Source organism: Coregonus lavaretus, assembly GCF_964263955.1.
Source record: "Coregonus lavaretus genome assembly, contig: HAP1_SCAFFOLD_2525, whole genome shotgun sequence".
Taxonomy (NCBI): domain Eukaryota; kingdom Metazoa; phylum Chordata; class Actinopteri; order Salmoniformes; family Salmonidae; genus Coregonus; species Coregonus lavaretus.
The window spans coordinates 35534-46878 of NW_028156185.1; the positions used below are offsets into that span (position 1 = coordinate 35534).

The following is an 11345-nucleotide window of genomic DNA, read 5'->3' on the forward strand; positions in this document are numbered from 1 at the left end:
TTTACAGTCTATAGATATCAGACTGATGAATCGTTAACAGGGTCATCTGGTGGGTTGGTCGGTAGACTAGTGGATAGGTCAGTCAATAAGGTAAAGTAAGGTACGTTGGAAGATTGGTCAGTTGTTTGGTCGGTCAGTTGGTTGGTAGAGTCTGTCAGGTGACAGACAGACAGAAAGACATACAGACAGACAGACAGACAGGCAGACAAAACACAGACAGACAGAGAGAGAGAGAGAGAGAGAGAGAGAGAGAGAGAGAGAGAGAGAGAGAGAGAGAGAGAGAGAGAGAGAGAGAGAGAGAGAGAGAGAGGCAGACAGACAGACAGATAGATAATGGAGTAGTGTAATAATAATAATAATAGTAATAATAATAAGAGGATAGATAATAAAGGTGTGATAAAGGAGGAGACTGTAGTCATCAGAGTAACCATAGCAATGGAGGCCATTGTGTCAGCAGCAGCTCTCCACAAAATGAAACTTACCAGAACTCTGATTCTGTCCTACACCAGGAGAGTAGTCTGAGGGAGGAGAATCTAGAGAGGGGGGAGAGAGAGAGAGAGAGAGAGAGAGAGAGAGAGAGAGAGAGAGAGAGAGAGAGAGAGAGAGAGAGAGAGAGAGAGAGAGAGAGAGAGAGAGAGAGAGAGAGAGAGAGAGAGAGAGAGAAATTTGTCCAAAGCATAAACAGTTACAATTGATTTCCTCCTGAATTAATTTAATATCACATCTTGTTAGTTGTAATGTCTGAGATGAGAGATTCATCATACCTGTTCCTGATGAAAAGTGACCAGTGATATCTCCAGATGTCAGAAACGTTGTGGAGATGTTAGGGAGGATTGTGGAGGTGTTTGGGGATGCTGCAGAGAGGTTTGGGAGGATTGTGGAGACATGGGGTCTGGAGGTGACAGGTGACGGTGTAGGAGTAGGAGGAGCTGTGAGTCAATAGAAAGTACATATAAACACCCATACTGAAACAACTTTATGTCAGGATATAAGTCAGGAAGTTAATTACTAGATATCAATTTACATGTAGTGTTAACTTACCATCTGTAACTATGAGATGCACCTCTTGGTATGTGTCCTTTATAAATCTCTCCACTCCACACCAGTAGGTCCCAGAGTCTGACTTCTTCAGGTTCTTGATGGTCACATAGAAGACTCCATCTCTGTTGTCATCTATACTGTATCTACCTTGAGATACATTCTTTCTCCCATTAGTTTCAACCAGAATGTCTTCATCAGAACATTTCCCCTTGTAAAAGCGTTTATTGTTGGTCCCTGCCCACGTGTGAGAGCAGCCCACAGTGACCTGTCCTCCTACCACTTCCTTTCTGACAGCTGAAGCCACAACACACAGAGCTGTCAAACAGAAACACACAGTACAGTCACAACTGATGACCTGTGAGATATACTTTAACACTGCTCAAATCTTACTTTAACCCTGCACAAAACTTACTTTAACCCTGCACAAATCTTACTTTAACCGTGCACATCTTCCTTTAACCCTGCATAATCTTACTTTAACCCTGCATAAACCAAGGTAAAAGACCAACATATCAAGCATTCTAAGTTCAGTGCATTATCATAAGGTACATGTGAAAAACAAACTCAGAACTGTAAAACCTTATAGACAAGTACATTTTTTTATTACTTCTGTACTATATAATCCAGACAGTAGTATAGAAACTGATACAGACAGACAGAGCTCACCTGAGAGAAGACAGCAGGAGACAACATGGAGTATCTTCATTCTGGACAGTTACTCCTCAGTTACTATACTGGTAAAGTTACTTTACTATACTACCAGCTAGCACAGTTCCACAACAGCTTCTCTGCCAGCTATTCGTTTGACAGTAGGGTGTTTCTGAAATGATCTGTCTTCCTTAGTTGAAAGCTCCTCCCTCCTCTAACACCCTCCTCTCTCCTCTCTCCTCTCTGTCTCTGTCTCTGTCTCTGTCTCTGTCTCTGTCTCTGTCTCTGTCTCTGTCTCTTTTCTTTGTCTCTGTCTCCTGTCTCTGTTCTCTGTCTCTCTCTCTCTCTCTCTCTCTCTCTCTCTCTCTCTCTCTCTCTCTCTCTCTCTCTCTCTCTCTCCTCTCTCTCTCTCTCTCTCTCTCTCTCTCTCTCTCTCTCTCTCTCTCTGTCTCTCTCTCTGTCTCTCTCTCTCTCTCTCTCTCTCTCTCTCTCTCTCTCTCTCTCTCTCTCTCTCTCTCTCTCTCTCTCTCTCTCTCTCTCTCTCTCTCTCTCTCTCTCTCTCTCTCTCTTCCTCTCCCTCTCCCTCTCCCTCTCCCTCTCGCTCTCCCTCTCTCCCTCTCTCAATTAAATTAAATTCACAAGGCTTTATTGGCATTGGATACATATGTTTACATTGCCAAAGCATGTCAGAGAGATTGAGGTAGTGATGGTGGTGGTGGGAGGGGATGGCATTAGCCTACATATCCTGATGATTTCTCTGTAGTGACCTCAGTGTCCTGCAGGTCTATATGTGCTGCAGAGTGAAACTGGTTCAAACCGGCCGAAGGTTAGACTTCTAAACCACAAGACAACTCAGCTAGCTGTGGTGACTAAGTGTTAAAACTGTCAACTTCTCTGTTCTAAAGTTACCATGTTTGTTTCAGCAGAGGAGGAACACATTGTTGAGATGATGACAATATAGTTAAAGTATACATCAATATATTTTATTACTTTTCTATGACATTTCATTGATCCAAATACAGTCTTTGTAAATGATCAACTCAACAGATGAGTTTCTGAACAGAAGAAACATCCCTCCTCTACAACCCAACTCCCCCTAAATGAATGATGTCATCACATAACAGACAAGCAACTGAGATCTCAGTCAACCAATAGAACGACCTCCACATCGCCCCCTACAGAATGTTATCAGTACTGATGAATAAATATCCTATAATCTCGACAACCAGACGGTTCTTTCGCTCTCTATTGAGCCTGGGGACGAGGTTACGGTTATGTAAGTGAAATTCCATTCATGGATTGAAAAGTCTACATGGTAAATGATGGTCATCAATGATAAATTTAGTTGTGATTATTGTTATAAATTCAATTGGACCCCAGCTCTGGTAACGATAACACTTGTGGATCAAAACCAGACGATCAGACGACCTCTTCTCTTCAGAATACAGAGCATAGAATTACATATTAGAATTGTATTACATATTCAAATGTAATTACATGTTAGTTAGATTTTAATAGGATTTCTGTGCTACAGAGTCTATCCGGAGTCAGTAGTTGTGACATTGTTGAGGTTCTGGTTTAGGGTCGAGTGCTTGAAAGGCTGATTGGTAGAGGGCGGGGTCATGAGCAATGCATTCTGGGTCAGCGTTAGACACGGCTGAGGGTCCACTGCATTGTGGGTGGAAGTTAGATTTTCTTCTTCCTCACCATCTTCCTCATCATCAACCTTTGAGACAGTGAGGAGAATCATGACTGTTACCATTAGGAGAAGACAGAAACACACACACACACACATGCATGTGCGCACACACACTCTCTCTCTCTTCTCTCTCTCACCTCTTCAGTGATTCCTGTGTCTGCATCAGGCCTGTTAGAGATTCACCCTGTGAATCACAAAATAGACTGTATATTATAACTCTGTGTGTGTATGAGTGTGTCTGTGTGTGTGTGTGTGTGTGTGTGTGTGTGTGTGTGTGTGTGTGTGTGTGTGTGTGTGTGTGTGTGTGTGTGTGTGTGTTTGATGGTATCTCACCTAGAGCCTTGTTGCTCTGCCAGAACCTGTAGAATATGAGGAGGATGACAACAACCACCAGCACAGCCAGACTCACACACACAATGATCACCACTGAGGTACCTGGAATACAGGGAGGTATGAGGGGGGACAAATGCCAGAAATGAACCGTTGAATGTGTGAATGTCCTGACAAGGTAGGAAAACAATAACAAATCTGAAAATTCAGGACATTTTTGATTTTCAGAATTTGTTAAAATGCTATTTTAGGTTTAAGGGTTAGGGTTAGGGGTTAAGGTTAGGGTTAGGGTTAGGGTTAGGTGTTTAGGGTTAAGGGAGGGAGGGAGGGAGGGAGGGAGGGAGGGAGGGAGGGAGGGAGGGAGGGAGGGAGGGAGGGAGGGAGGGAGGGAGGGAGGAGAGGAGTGGGTAGGGGAGGCGAGCAGATGGGAGGATGGGATGGGGGTGTATCACAAGATCCACATAAGTGTCATTTTGTTATGGATAGACATACATTATCCCTAATAAAGAAATTTCTATAAATCCTATACATTAATTCTATACATTAATGTACACAATAACAGGTATATCTTACAAAAGGTCTCAAATAGAGAAATCTGTATAGTTAAAGGTTGTATAATATAAACATGATTTTCTGTTGACAACTCACCTTTGCTAACAGTAAGATGTACTTCCTGGAACGAGCCTGGGACAGTCCCTCCCACTCCACACCAGTACGTTCCAGAGTCTCTCTCCACCAGCCCAGTGATGACCACAGTGAAGTCTCCATCTCCTCTGTCGTCTATACTGCACCTGGGGAAAAGTGGAGGGCGCTCAACCAACGTGAGTCGAGGTGCAACCAAAGAATTTACATCATCATTGAAAGGCAAAAGGCTCACCATTAAAAACATATTATTTTATTTAAACAACTATCATAAGCTTGACGTTTCAGCATTCATCAGAAGCAACTATACTATACTATACTATACTATACTATACTATAATATACTATACTATACTATACTATACTATACTGTGTAGCCTTCCTCCCTCTCTGTGTGTAACTTTCGCTCCCCTTCGTTTTAACCAGGATGTCCTTCCCCAGGGACGACCTCTTGCAGAAGTATTTGACGTTGTTTTCCGATTGTACATGAGAGCAGTGGATAGTGACTTGTCCTCCCACGAATCCTCTCACTTCAGTGACTGCAGAGGCTTCCGGACACACAGCTATGAGACAGGACCAGAGCTACATGTCAAAACACAAAGCTATAAGATAGGACCAGAGCTACATGTCACAACACAAAGCTATAAGACAGGACCAGAGCTACATGTCACAACACAAAGCTATAAGACAGGACCAGAGCTACATGTCAAAAAGCACTGCTGTTAGTCAGGACCAGAGCTACAGGTCAAAACACACAGCTATAATACAGGACCAGAGCTTCAGGTCAAAACACACAGCTATAAGACAGGACCAGAGCTACATGTCAAAATGCACTGCTGTTAGTCAGGACCAGAGCTACAGATCAAAACACACAACTATAAGACAGGACCAGAGCTATAGGTCAAAACACACAGCTATAAGACAGGACCAGCACTACAGGTCACAACACACAGCTATAAGACAGGACCAGAGCTACATGTCAAAACACACAGCTATAAGACAGGACCAGAGCTACATGTCAAATCCATACAGAGGTAGAACTAGGCTGCATGTCACAAACACAGTCAGCTATGAGACAGATTCAGAATTACAAGTCAAAACACACAGCTATAAGACAGGACCAGCAATACAGGTCAAAACACACAGCTATAAGACTACACCGTAAAAATGTTTAGGATTTGAACAAACAACTAAAAACTTTTCTGTAACACTTTTTAAACGCATCAAGGCATTTAGAATTTCAATGAAAACGCGTCACAGTGTTTAGATTGTAAATACCAGAACAAGTTTATTCGCTGTAAAACTTTTTTTAAACACATTAACAGTTATATTCAGCACAAGGTGTTAGGGTTTTAAACACTAAATACTGGGTGTGTTGTTTTAAGACTGTATGCTGTAAAGCTGTATTTGCATATATCCCAGCATGCCTTTCGAGTGAATGTGAGAGATACCCACCCGTGAGTGTGTTTGTTAGTGACAGAGACAACATTGTTGCATTCAATGGCATCCAATCATGATGCCTTCAACTAGTGACTGTCCAAGGAAATACGTTTCAATTCAAAGCAAACTCTTTATGACCACATGTCACAAGGCCTTTAGTTATGGTCTAGTTACCCTCTAAATTGTTGTCTGAAAATCCTGTCTCATGGGACACATCAGACCTGCGAGTCACAAAACACTGGTTTGTGAAGGGGTTAGTTATTCCTATCAGAATCCAGGTGGAGGGAGGATATCCAACAATTCAAATTTGATCACTCACAACCTGCACTCAAAATTACTGCTAATTATTGCTGTGGTGAAAGACTACCTAGGGAGAGGGTAGAAGGATTACTTTTATCCTATCCCAGGTATTCCTTAAAGAGGTGGGGTTTCAAGTGTCTCCGGAAGGTGGTGAGTGACTCCGCTGTCCTGGCGTCGTGAGGGAGCTTGTTCCACCATTGGGGTGCCAGAGCAGCGAACAGTTTTGACTGGCTGAGCGGGAACTGTGCTTCCGCAGAGGTAGGGGGGCTAGCAGGCCAGAGGTGGATGAACGCAATGCCCTCGTTTGGGTGTAGGGACTGATCAGGGCCTGAATGTACGGAGGTGCCGTTCCCCTCACAGCTCCATAGGCAAGCACCATGGTCTTGTAGCAGATGCAGGCTTCAACTGGAAGCCAGTGGAGTGTGCGGAGGAGCGGGTGACGTGAGAGAACTTGGGAAGGTTGAACAGCAGACAGGCTGCAGCGTTCTGGATGTCAACCGTGATGGCGAGATCATGGAACGGGCAGTCCTTCCCCGGGAGGAAGAGCAGCTCCATCTTACCGAGGTTCAGCTTGAGGTGGTGATCCGTCATCCACACTGATATGTCTGCCAGACATGCAGAGATGCGATTCGCCACCTGGTTATCAGAAGGGGGCAAGGAGAAGATTCATTGTGTGTCGTCTGCGTAGCAATGATAGGAGAGACCATATTAAAACTCTTCTAAAAAATCAACCTGCAACAAAGCGTGCTGGGACATATGATAATGAGGCCCCTCCCACGTCTTTTTCACTCAGAGAATGGAAATTACCTCAACACATTCAAGTAACAACAACACCACACGATTGAAAATATTTCTTGAATCAAATGTCCTGTTCAGTTGTGCTGAAATGTAGGTAATGTGATAGACATTCCTAACACTGATGTGAATAAAAGGCATGGAAGTCAAATCAATTTCTAATGACTAAATGCACCCTAAACAACCATAAAATGTTGTCTGTTCTGGGAACATAACTTTTTAGGTTGCAGGGAGGTTCTGAGAATGTTTTACTATACTTCCCTGAAAGTTTTCCTGTGAGGTTTTTATTAATGTTCTGAGAATGGGAAATATAGGTTATTTGAAGGTAATTAAATAACGTTCTGAGAACAAGTTTCAATAATACTTTTAATAACACTGCTAGCTTAGTTTGGGTTAACTGTGTTGAACTCCAATCACAGATAGGAAACATGGAAATTAATTTGCTTAAGCATCAATCATGGAAACACATTTCTTTTTTTATTGTGGCACAGTGTCAGTGAGATTCGAATACATGATCTTCTGTTCTGGAATTAGTCCACTGAAAAACCAGGATGGAGCTAGCATGCCATGTTTTTTTTAACTCATACAGATCTGTTCATTTTAGTTTATTCATACAGACCCCATTTTAAAGGAAACAAGTACCTATTAAAATCTGGTGTGGCCAATTAGTAGACGCGGCCAACACACCTGATTATGTTGTGGCAAATTCGTCCTTATGTTGATCAAAGAACCAAAGTATTTCCAGAGTTTTTGTAGAATTAAGATAGACTTTATTACAATAGACAAAGCCGAAGTGGTTTGCAAAGCATCTCCTTTTCCACCTCCCAGCTCTCAATTTATATAGTCATTTTACATACATTTTAGCTTAACCCCTCCCTCTTGGGTTCCCCCACCACTGTCTCCAGTTTCCACCTCTTGACCGCTCCGCCCACTTCCTTAGTTTATGATATCTGACTTCTCCTCTATGTACTCAGTTTGGAAACAATGGTGGTGCAACCAATCAAGCCTTGTCATGCAAAATCATGTTCAGTTTGAACTCTGTTCAACCCCGGCTCACTCTGGCTTGACCTGGAGATTGATTGTTGGACATGGCAGGTCCACAATCAATCTCTCAAACATACCCAAGCCCAAACCCTCTCTCCCCTCCCGTCATGCTGTAATTAATCAAGAAGACGTTCAAGGAGAGACAAATGGTTTAGCCTGAACTCTGTTCAATCCCGGCTCGTTCCCTGGATCTAAGGAAAGCCACAGGGTCTGGTTTCAGTCACTGATAAGATAAGACAACTGTAGAATCTGACCCAAACACAGGTCAGATGCCCATTTCACACACACACACACAAACCCAGTGAGAGGAACCAATTCAGTTCTTGTCAGCAACAGCGATGTACCAATAATGAAAAAATAACATATCAATGTAAAAAAACACATCAAACACACTTAACAAGATGGAGGATAGAGAGTTTTGTTGACGTTGAGAATGGAATGTACAGTGCCTTCGGAAAGTATTCAGACTCCTTTTCTCTCCCACATTTTGTTACGTTACAGCCTTATTCTAATATGGATTAAATAAAACAATTTCACCAGCAATCTACACAGAATACCCCATAATGACAAAGCGAAAACCGTTTTTTAGACATTTTTCCAAATGTATTAAAAACAAAAAACTGAAATACATTATTTACATAAGCAAAGATGAATGGAGCAAATTACAATCAGTCGTGAAGAGGGCACGACAAAGCATCTTCCCCCTCAGGAGACTGAAAAGATTTGGCATGGGTCCTCAGATCCTCAAAAAGTTATACAGCTGCACCATTGAGAGCATCCTGACTGGTTGCCTCACTGCCTGGTATGGCTTCGGGACAAGTCTCTGAATGTCCTTGAGTGGCCCAGCCAGAGCCCAGACTTGAACCCGATCTAACATGTCTGGAAAGACCTGAAAATAGGTGTGCAGCAACGCTCCCCATCCAACTTGACAGAGCTTGAGAGGACGACTGTAAGTCGCTTTGGATAAAAGCGTCTGCTAAATGGCATATTATTATTATTATTATTATTATCTGCAGAGAATAATGGAGAAACACCCCAGATACAGGTGTGCCAAGCTTGTAGCGTCATACTCAAGAAGACTCGAGGCTGTAATCGCTGCCAAAGGTGCTTCAATAAAGTACTGCATAAAGGTCTGAATACTTACGTAAATGTCATATTTCCATTTTTTAAATTTAATTTAATTAGCAAAAATGTATAAAAACACGTTTTTGCTTTGTCATTATGGGGTATTGTGTGTAGATTGATGAGGGAATTTTAGAATAAGGCTGTAACCTAACAAAATGTGGAAAAAGTCAAGGGGTCTGAATACATTCCGAAGGCACTGTATATGTTTTTAAATAACATTCTTGGAACGTTCTTTGAACATTACTGTTTTCTTGTTGTTTTTATGGAACGTTTTCTTAATGTTATGAGAACTCTAAATAGAACCATGAGGAAACCTGAAGAAAATATTATGCTGAATTACTGAAATTCCCACAGAAGACCTTTGTTTCTTAACATTCTCTGAACGTTCTAGGAACATGACTTTAAATAGAACCTTGAGGAAACCTGCAGAAAAAAAGTACTGAAATTCCCACCTAAGAAAAACATATGGTTCTCAGAATGTTCTGTGCTATCCTGCACCATTCCCAGAACTTTGTGGGAAGGTTGTATGCAAAATAACCAGAAGAAAACCAGGCTCTCACCAAGCTCTAAGAAACATATGGTTCTCAGAACATTGTTGGCTAGCTGGGTTAGGTTATAAACGTGTCACACGTTTAATGTTTTTTTTTTTTACAGTTAAGAGGCAGAACTACAGGTCAACTCACACATCTATAAGGCAGATGTAGAGATAGAACAGGTGACACACAACGCTGTAATAGACCAGGGGCCGTATTTATCAAGCGTCTCAGAGTAGGAGTACTGATCTAGGATCAGTTTTGGCCATTTAGATCACAATGAATAAGGTCACATGGACACGGAAGAGACTTGATCCTAGTTCTGCACTCCTTCTCTGAGATGGTTGATACATACGGCCCCTGGGCAACATGTCACACACACACACACACACAACCCCCCCCCCCCCCCACACACACACACACACACACACACAGACACACACACACACACACACACAGACACAGCTATAAGACAGAGGTAGAGCTACATGTCAGACACAGCTATAAGACAGAGGTAGAGCTACATGTCACACAGCTATAAGACAGAGGTAGAACTACATGTCAGACACAGCTATAAGACAGAGGTAGAACTACATGTCAGACACAGCTATAAGACAGAGGTAGAGCTACATGTCACACAGCTATAAGACAGAGGTAGAGCTACATGTTACACAGCTATAAGACAGAGGTAGAACTACATGTCAGACACAGCTATAAGACAGAGGTAGAGCTACATGTCAGACAGCTATAAGACAGAGGTAGAACTACATGTCAGACACAGCTATAAGACAGAGGTAGAGCTACATGTCACACAGCTATAAGACAGAGGTAGAGCTACATGTTACACAGCTATAAGACAGAGGTAGAACTACATGTCAGACACAGCTATAAGACAGAGGTAGAACTACATGTCAGACAGCTATAAGACAGAGGTAGAGCTACATGTCAGACTGACTGCCATTAGGTACCGAGATGAGATCCTCAGACCCCTTGTGAGACCATATGCTGGTGCGGTTGGCCCTGGGTTCATCCTAATGCAAGACAATGCTAGACCTCATGTGGCTGGAGTGTGTCAGCAGTTCCTGCAAGAGGAAGGCATTGATGCTATGGACTGGCCCGCCCGTTCCCCAGACCTGAATCCAATTGAGCACATCTGGGACATCATGTCTCGCTCCATCCACCAACGCCACATTGCACCACAGACTGTCCAGGAGTTGGCGGATGCTTTAGTCCAGGTCTGGGAGGAGATCCCTCAGGAGACCATCCGCCACCTCATCAGGAGCATGCCCAGGCGTTGTAGGGAGGTCATACAGGCACGTGGAGGCCACACACACTACTGAGCCTCATTTTGACTTGTTTTAAGGACATTACATCAAAGTTGGATCAGCCTGAAGTGTGGTTTTCCACTTTAATTTTGAGGGTGACTCCAAATCCAGACCTCCATGGGTTGATACATTTGATTTCCATTGATAATTTTTGTGTGATTTTGTTGTCAGCACATTCAACTATGTAAAGAAAAAAGTATTTAATAAGATTATTTCATTCATTCAGATCTAGGATGTGTTATTTTAGTGTTCCCTTTATTTTTTTGAGCAGTGTATATTGAAGTCTGGCAACATTATTGTTTTTCACTCTTTCTTCTATTGCTTTATGTATCAATACATTGTAATTGCTTTGAATGTATAATTTATTTTCAAATGTTAATAGTATATATTTTTTACACACAGATGTGCCTTGTTGCAAATCAG

At 42.4% G+C, this 11345-nt stretch overlaps 1 long non-coding RNA gene across 1 annotated transcript; it reads right to left on the bottom strand.

Annotated features, from left to right (window-relative positions):
* Positions 1 to 3070: 3070 nt before the first annotated feature.
* On the bottom strand, positions 3071 to 4642 carry LOC311126693. Its single transcript, XR_014613061.1, has 4 exons — positions 4367 to 4642; positions 3722 to 3747; positions 3526 to 3572; positions 3071 to 3415 (listed from the first exon to the last, which is right to left on the bottom strand). It is a non-coding gene; the product is annotated as an uncharacterized lncRNA (long non-coding RNA).
* Between the last annotated feature and the right edge of the window lie 6703 nt (positions 4643 to 11345).